At 46.2% G+C, this 7,321-nt stretch overlaps 2 non-coding genes across 2 annotated transcripts; one reads left to right on the forward strand and one right to left on the reverse strand.

Annotated features, from left to right (window-relative positions):
* Nucleotides 1-1,610: 1,610 nt before the first annotated feature.
* trnae-uuc (transfer RNA glutamic acid (anticodon UUC)) lies at nucleotides 1,611-1,682 on the reverse strand. The gene has a single exon. It is a non-coding gene; the product is annotated as a tRNA-Glu (tRNA).
* Nucleotides 1,683-6,870: 5,188 nt separating this feature from the next.
* Nucleotides 6,871-6,944, forward strand: trnan-guu (transfer RNA asparagine (anticodon GUU)). Its single transcript has one exon. It is a non-coding gene; the product is annotated as a tRNA-Asn (tRNA).
* The last annotated feature ends 377 nt before the right edge of the window (nucleotides 6,945-7,321 follow it).

Genomic DNA, 7,321 nt, shown 5'->3' on the forward strand with positions numbered 1-7,321 from the left:
GACATCTGACCAATGGGTCAATAGGTCGGAGGAAAGAGCAAAGCCCTTCCTGCACTCGGGGCAGAAGAGCGGCCTCTCCTCAGTGTGGACCCACTGGTGTCTCAGCAGGTGGGAAGAACAGCTGAAGGCCACCTTGCACTTGTGGCCGGAGAACAGCCTTCCCCGGTGTGGACCAACTGGTTCGTCAGCAGGGCGGAGGAATCACTGAAGGCCTTCCCACACTCAGGGCAGCAGAAGGGCTTCTTCCCCTCTGTGGACCCATTGATTCTTTAGAACCCTTTCAATTTCCACAATATCCTTCTGATAGGAGGAAGACCAGAATTGCACACAATATTCCCAAAGTGGTCTAACCAATGTCCTGTACAGCCACAACATAACTTTCCAACTCCAATACACAGTCAGAGGATTGGGAAACCTCTCAAAACCCACAAAAAACAAACAGGAAAGAATGGAAGGACAAACCGAAGTTTTGAGAGTCAGCTTGGAAGCATCACTGAGAAATCAACGGACTGGGTTTATTGGGTAACCGTTCTCCTTAAATACTCTATATACTTATTTCTCTTGTACACTTCGTAGTTTCTCTGTGCTGCAGTGTGTAGTGGCTTGTTGAAATAATGTCCTGATGCAGCTTCGTTTGTGGGTGTTGGGATGATTGTTTCTGTAGTTAAGTATTTGGTTTGTGTGTGTTGTTTTTCTCTAGACGCTAGTTTGAAGTTCCCCATTGACTGTTCGCTCTACTGTGACAACTAAGAATGGCATTTTGTTGTTGTTCTGCTCCTCTTCAAACCAGGAGCCCCCCTCAGGCCATAGTCTCACTACTTGGAACACCAATACACAGACTATTCAAAGGCATCTACTGAAGACTAAAACACCAAGTCGAAGATTCACGGCACTCCATTTACTCCATCCAAGAATTCTTGAACACAAAAGACACTAAGATAGAAGAGGATGGAATAATGCTGTCCTTTGACATAGAGCCCTGTTCACATCCATTAACATCAACGTGGCCAAAGAAAACTGAAGACACTACTCGAAGAACCAAAGACACAAACACAGCAACAACTTCATCAGCAAAGATAACACTGTCAACCTCGTGGAGCTGTGCCTTACCACCTACTTCCTATTCAGTAACAAGCCCTACAAACAAATAAAGGAAATAACCAATAAACCACCAGTATCAGGATTCCGAGCAGAAGCAATAATGCAGACACTCGAACAAACAGCTCTTCCAACGACCCAACCCAAACTTTGTGTCCGCCACAGTGATGACACTTTTGTCATGAAAAAATGAAACAAATTAGAGGAAACGTACAACACCATCAACAATATACTCACTGGCATAAAATTCACAAAAGAGGAGAACAACACCAAAGTGCGATTTCTAGACGTCACAGTCGAGCGAGCAGTCAATGGTAAATTCAAAACAGCCTCAACAGGAAAACAGCGCACGCGAACTAAGTACTTAGCTACAGAAGCAATCACCCCTACACATACAAACAAACTGAATCAGGACACTATTTCAACGAGCCATTACACACTGCAGCACCCAGTAACTACCAAGACCAAGATGGAACTGAGAGTGGGTAGCCAAAATATCCGCTGAAAATTGCTTCCCTGACCGGGAATCGAACCCGGGCCGCAGCGGTGAAAGCGCCGAATCCTAACCACTAGACCACCAGGGATATATCCGTGCACGTTGGCAGCTCTATTAAAGATTGCTTTCCTGCCCGGAAATCGAACCCACGCCACGGTTTTGAGAAAGCTTCCACCAATGTCATTTCTTGTATCCATTGCTCCCGATGCGGTCTCCTCTACATTGGGGAGACTGGAGACTCCTCGCAGAGTCAAGTCACAGCGCTTGGGGGAGCATCTCCAGGACACCCGCACCAATCAACCCCATCGTCCTATGGCCCAAAATTTCAACCTCCCCCGCCCCGTCCCACTCTGCTGAGGATATGCAGGTCCTGGGACTCCTCCATCGCCGCTCCCTCCCCACCCGATGCCTGGAGGAAGAACGCCCCATCTTCCGTCAGGGATGAATTCAACCCCAGGGCATCTGTTTCCTTATTTTCCCTCCCTCACCTTACCTCAATTCCAACCTTCCAGCTCAGCGCTGTCCTCATGAACTGTCCTACCTGCCAATCTCCCTTCCCACCTATCCGCTCCACCCTCCTCTCTGATCTGTCACCTCCATCCCACCACCATTCACCTATTGTGCTCTTTGCTAATTTCGGCCCAGCACCCCCCAATTTATCTCGCCACCCCTGGAAGCGTCCTGCCTCTATTCCTGATGAAGGGCTTTAGCCCGAAACGTCGATTTTCCTGTTCCTCGGAAGCTGTCTGACCTGCTGCGCTTTTCCAGCACCACTCTGATCTAAACTCTGGTTTCCAGCATCTGCAGTCCTCACTTTTGCCTACCCAATAAACCCAGTGTGCCAATTTCACATCAACAAACTGACACAAGCAGACACAACATCTGCAGAAACGCTAGCCACATTACTTTGCATTAAAGACATCTGTGAAATGATGTCCAGACAACTCAACCCTCTCAGCATTAAACAGCGGCTAATGAACCAGAAATACCCAGTACAAACAACCAGCAAACGTATGTTATTTACAAAATACCTTAAGACCATAAGACATAGGAGTGGAAGTAAGGCCATTCGGCCCATCGAGTCCACTCCGCCATTCAATCATGGCTGATGTATTATCTTGTACGTCTCTATTAAGTCTCCACTTAATCTTCTAAACTCCAATGAATACAATCCCAGGATCCTCAGCCGTTCCTCATAGGTTAGACCTACCATTCCAGGGATCATCCGTGTGAATCTCCGCTGGACACGTTCCAGTGCCAGTATGTCCTTCCTGAGGTGTGGGGACCAAACCTGGACACAGTACTCCAAATGGGGCCGAACCAGAGCTTTATAAAGTCTCAGTAGCACATCTCTGCTTTTATATTTCAACCCTCTTGAGATAAGTGACAACATTGCATTCACTTTCTTAATCACGGATTCAACCTGCATGTTTACCTTTAGAGAATCTTCGACTAGCACTCCCAGATCCCTTTGTACTTTGGCTTTACTAATTTTCTCACCATTTAGAAAGTAGTCTATGCTTTTATTGTTTTTGCCAAAGTGCAAGACCTCGCATTTGCTCACGTTGAATTCCATCAACCATTTCCTGGACCACTCTCCCAAACTGTCCAGATCCTTCTGTAGCCTCCCCTCTTCCGGACTACCTGCCTGTCCACCTAACTTCGTATCATCTGCAAACTTCGCTAGAATGCCCCCAGTCCCTTCATCCAAATCATTAATATATAATGTGAACAGCTGTGGCCCCAACACCGAACCCTGCGCGACACCACTCGTCACCAGCTGCCATTCCGAAAAAGAACCTTTTATCCCAACTCTCTGCCTTCTGTCAGACAGCCAATCCTCAATCCATCCCAGCACCTCACCTCGAACACCATGGGCCCTCACCTTGCCCAGCAGCCTCCCGTGTGGCATCTTATCAAAGGTCTTTTGAAAGTCTAGACAGACCAGATCCACTGGGTTTCCCTGGTCTAACCTACTTGTCACCTCTTCAAAGAATTCCAACAGGTTTGTCAGGCATGACCTTCCCTTACTAAATCCATGTTGACTTGTTCTAATCAGTCTCTGCTCTTCTAAGAATTTAGAAACCTCATCCTTAATGATGGATTCTAGAATTTTACCAATAACCAAGGTTAAGCTAATTAGCCTATAATTTTCCATCTTTTGTCTTGATCCTTTCTTGAATAAGGGGATTACAACAGCCATCTTCCAATCATCCGGGACCTTTCCTGACTCCAGTGACTCTTGAAAGATCTCAACCAATGCCTCCGCTATTTCCTCAGCCACCTCTCTCATAACTCTAGGATGTATCCCATCGGGACCAGGAGATTTATCAATTTTAAGACCTTTTAACTTTTCTAGCACTATCTCTTTTGTAATGGCAACCATACTCAACTCAGCCCCCTGACTCCCTTTAATTGTTGGGATATTTCCATGTATTATACCATACAAGAAAATATGTACATGAACTCTGCCACACAGTTCCCTGTGGCAAGAAATGCTGGGATGAGATAAGGAACATTTTTTTAGCCAAAACGAATCGGCACTGACTGGACAGCCATTTAAAATCAACACTGTCATGTCACGATAGAAGATGCAAAGGGATGTACGGTTTTCTTATTTTCTGAAGATTTACAAAGCTGAGACTGGGTTTTGGTGATTGTTCCCTTTCCACTCCCAGGAACCACAGTGGTTGGGGCGGTGAGTTAAGGAGAGTGAAATGTGCTCGTGAGCAGCGTGTGGGGCTATTTCAGCTTCCTCTCCTCTGACAGCGCTGTGACTTGACTCCGATGTTCTCAGGGACACTTACTGAAGCGAGACAGTGAAGAGTCTCGTTCCTGCAGATCAGGAATTCAAACCGAATGCCGGCTTCGAACCGAATGCTTTCAATAGTCCAAACTTTGTGAAGCAGTATCTTTCACTAGCAAATAAAACACCCTTGTCCTCAGGTGCCTGCTTCATTTCGATCACGATTTCCAGCCCCTCACTGTTCTAGTCTCATTTCCAAACACTTGACTCATTGCCTCAAAAGCAGCTCTGTGGGTATCTGCTTGTTCCACCCTGACAGGCGGTGGGTTGCAGATTCCCGACCAGTCCCAATGTGATTGAAATATTTCAACCCCTCCACTGATTTGCATCTTTAAAAAAAACGTGGAGCAATCTCCCTTTCTTTTTGACGACGTTTCTCAACTGTAGTCGGCAGGGTTCACACCTGCGTGGGGAAACCGCAATGGGTTTCATGTCCATCGCATTAACCACTCGGCCCACCAATACAGAACCACACTGACAGCTTCACTTCCCAAGTCTGTCTGCCTGTGGAGCTGAGAAAGAGTGAATCATTGCAGAGTTTGTTTGAATCCAGTCACTTCACAGGTTTTGAAAGGATTAAATATCTGCAAATGGCGAGTCTGTGTGTTTCATCCCGAAAGATGAAATGGACATTCAGTTAAAAACAACAACAGAAATTGCAGGAGCAACTCAACAGGTCAGGCAGCATCCGTGGAAAGAGAATCAGAGACAACATTTCAGAACTTTTTTTTCCTTCTCCAGGTACAGCCAAACCCGCTGAATTTCTCCAGCAGTTTCTCTTTCTGTCTTGGATTCTCAGCATCCGTAGTCCTTTACGTTAGAAATTCAATCAATTCAGAAACTCCTTTGTACTTCCTCAGTAGAGAAGATTTCCGTTTGGGAAACATTTTCCTGACACCATTAAAAACGCGAAATTCGCAGCGGTCGGAGCGAGAAACACGCAACACCCTGTCCCTCGCTGGTCTGGAACCACCAGCCTTTCGATTGATAGCCGAACGCACTGATTTATTGAGCCACAGAGACAGGATTGGCCAGCCTACCCCCGCAGTCTCTTTGAGGGAGCTACTGTTCAATTCATAATTCAGCCTGCCCCGCCCAGAATTACCATTGTCTTCTATCAGTTTTACTTTTCCATAATAAAGCCTTGGACATTCACTGTGGAGACACCGGGGATAGTCTGATCCCACCACCTGCAGGCACATCTATGTCACAAGGAACTAGCCCTCCTACACCGGGGCCATCACCCTCCGAGCGTTTCAGTGTTTTGCCTCTTACCGAATTTTCTCATTGACCCCCAGCCGTGAAGGGGTTTGAATTCCTGATATGCAGAGAATTCTTTCAATGTCTCAGATCAGTTCATGTCCTGAGAATATCAGAGCTGAAAATGTGTTGCTGGTTAAAGCACAGCAGGTTAGGCAGCATCTAAGGAATAGGGCTTATGCTCGAAACGTCGAATTTCCTATTCCTGAGATGCTGCCTAACCTGCTGTGCTTTAACCAGCAACACATTTTCAGCTGTGATCTCCAGCATCTGCAGACTTCATTTTTTACTGAGAATATCAGAGTCCATCTCCCGGCCTCTTAAACAAGGGGACGGTGTCTGGACTGTCTCTGCTCAGTCGGACAGTTCATCCTTCATTCTCCTCTAATTCCACTTCCCAAAGAGTTTCTAAAGCTTCACAAAGCTGGAGACTGGGATTTCTCTTTTACTTCCTGAGAATTATTCCACCTGCTAACTGACAATATTTTGCCAAAATCTCCTCCCTATTGTAACACTTGCATCATGTCCAGGGATGAGGAATTTCCATTTTGTTGAGACATTCCCAATTTGGGAATGTTGTCTTTGGAACAAAGAAGGTTAACTGGAGATTTCTAGGGGCTGTTGGCAATGATGGGAGAAGAAGTGGTGGGACTGGGCAGGTTAATGATCAGAAGAACCTATTACCACTGACCAGGGTCAGTTACCAGAGGGCAGGGTTTGAAGTTCTTTAATGGAAAGCAGCATTTGTGTAGAACAAGCACAGCGAATACTGCAGAAAGCCAACGGGTCGAGCAGAATCTGTGGAAAGGTAAACAAAGCCGATGTTTTGAGTGTGCTACGGTTTTTGTTCAGAACTCAGTGATTTGCCTCTTCCCGAAGTTGGTCCAGGTCTGTGTCTCAATTGGCAAACACATGGCAAGTGCAGTGCCGCAATGTGGCTCGGGGCCAATGAGAAAATTCGGTAAGAGGCAAAACACTGAAAGGCTCGGAGGGCAATGGCCCGGATGTAGGAGAGCTAATTCTTCGTGACATGGATGTGCCTGCAGATGGTGGGATCAGACTGTCCACATGTCTCCACATTGAATGTCCAAGGCTTTATTATGGAAAAGAAAAACTGATAGAAGACAATGGTAATTCTGGGCGGGGCAAGTTGAATTATGAATTGAATAGTAGCTTCCTCAAAGAGACTGCAGGGGCGGTGCTCGTATCTGTCTCTGTGGTGCAATTGGTCAGCGCGTTCAGCTGTTAACCGAAAGGTTGGTGGTTCGCGCCCATCCAGGGACGGAGTGTTTGGATTTTCTTAAAACAAAATCAGTGAATTGTTTAAATGGTGATATATTGGAATGTGGAGAAAGTGAGGACAAGAGGTGAAAGTCGAAAAATGTGGCACTGGAAAAGCGCAATAGATCAGGCAGCATCTGAGGAGCAGGACAGTGAGTTTTGGGCACAAGCCTTTCACCAGGAATGATGTAAGGATGCCAGTTGTCGGGCAGATGCAGCAGGCAATGAGCAAGGCAAGTGATATATTATGAAGAGGAATTGAGTTCAGAAGTGGGGTACAATTACAATATTTAAAGGCATCTGGATGAGTATATGAATAGGAAGGGTTTAGAGGGTTATGGGCCAAATGCTGGCAAATGGGACGAGATTAATTTTGGATA

The sequence above is a fragment of the Hemiscyllium ocellatum genome, assembly GCF_020745735.1.
Source record: "Hemiscyllium ocellatum isolate sHemOce1 chromosome 27 unlocalized genomic scaffold, sHemOce1.pat.X.cur. SUPER_27_unloc_19, whole genome shotgun sequence".
Taxonomy (NCBI): domain Eukaryota; kingdom Metazoa; phylum Chordata; class Chondrichthyes; order Orectolobiformes; family Hemiscylliidae; genus Hemiscyllium; species Hemiscyllium ocellatum.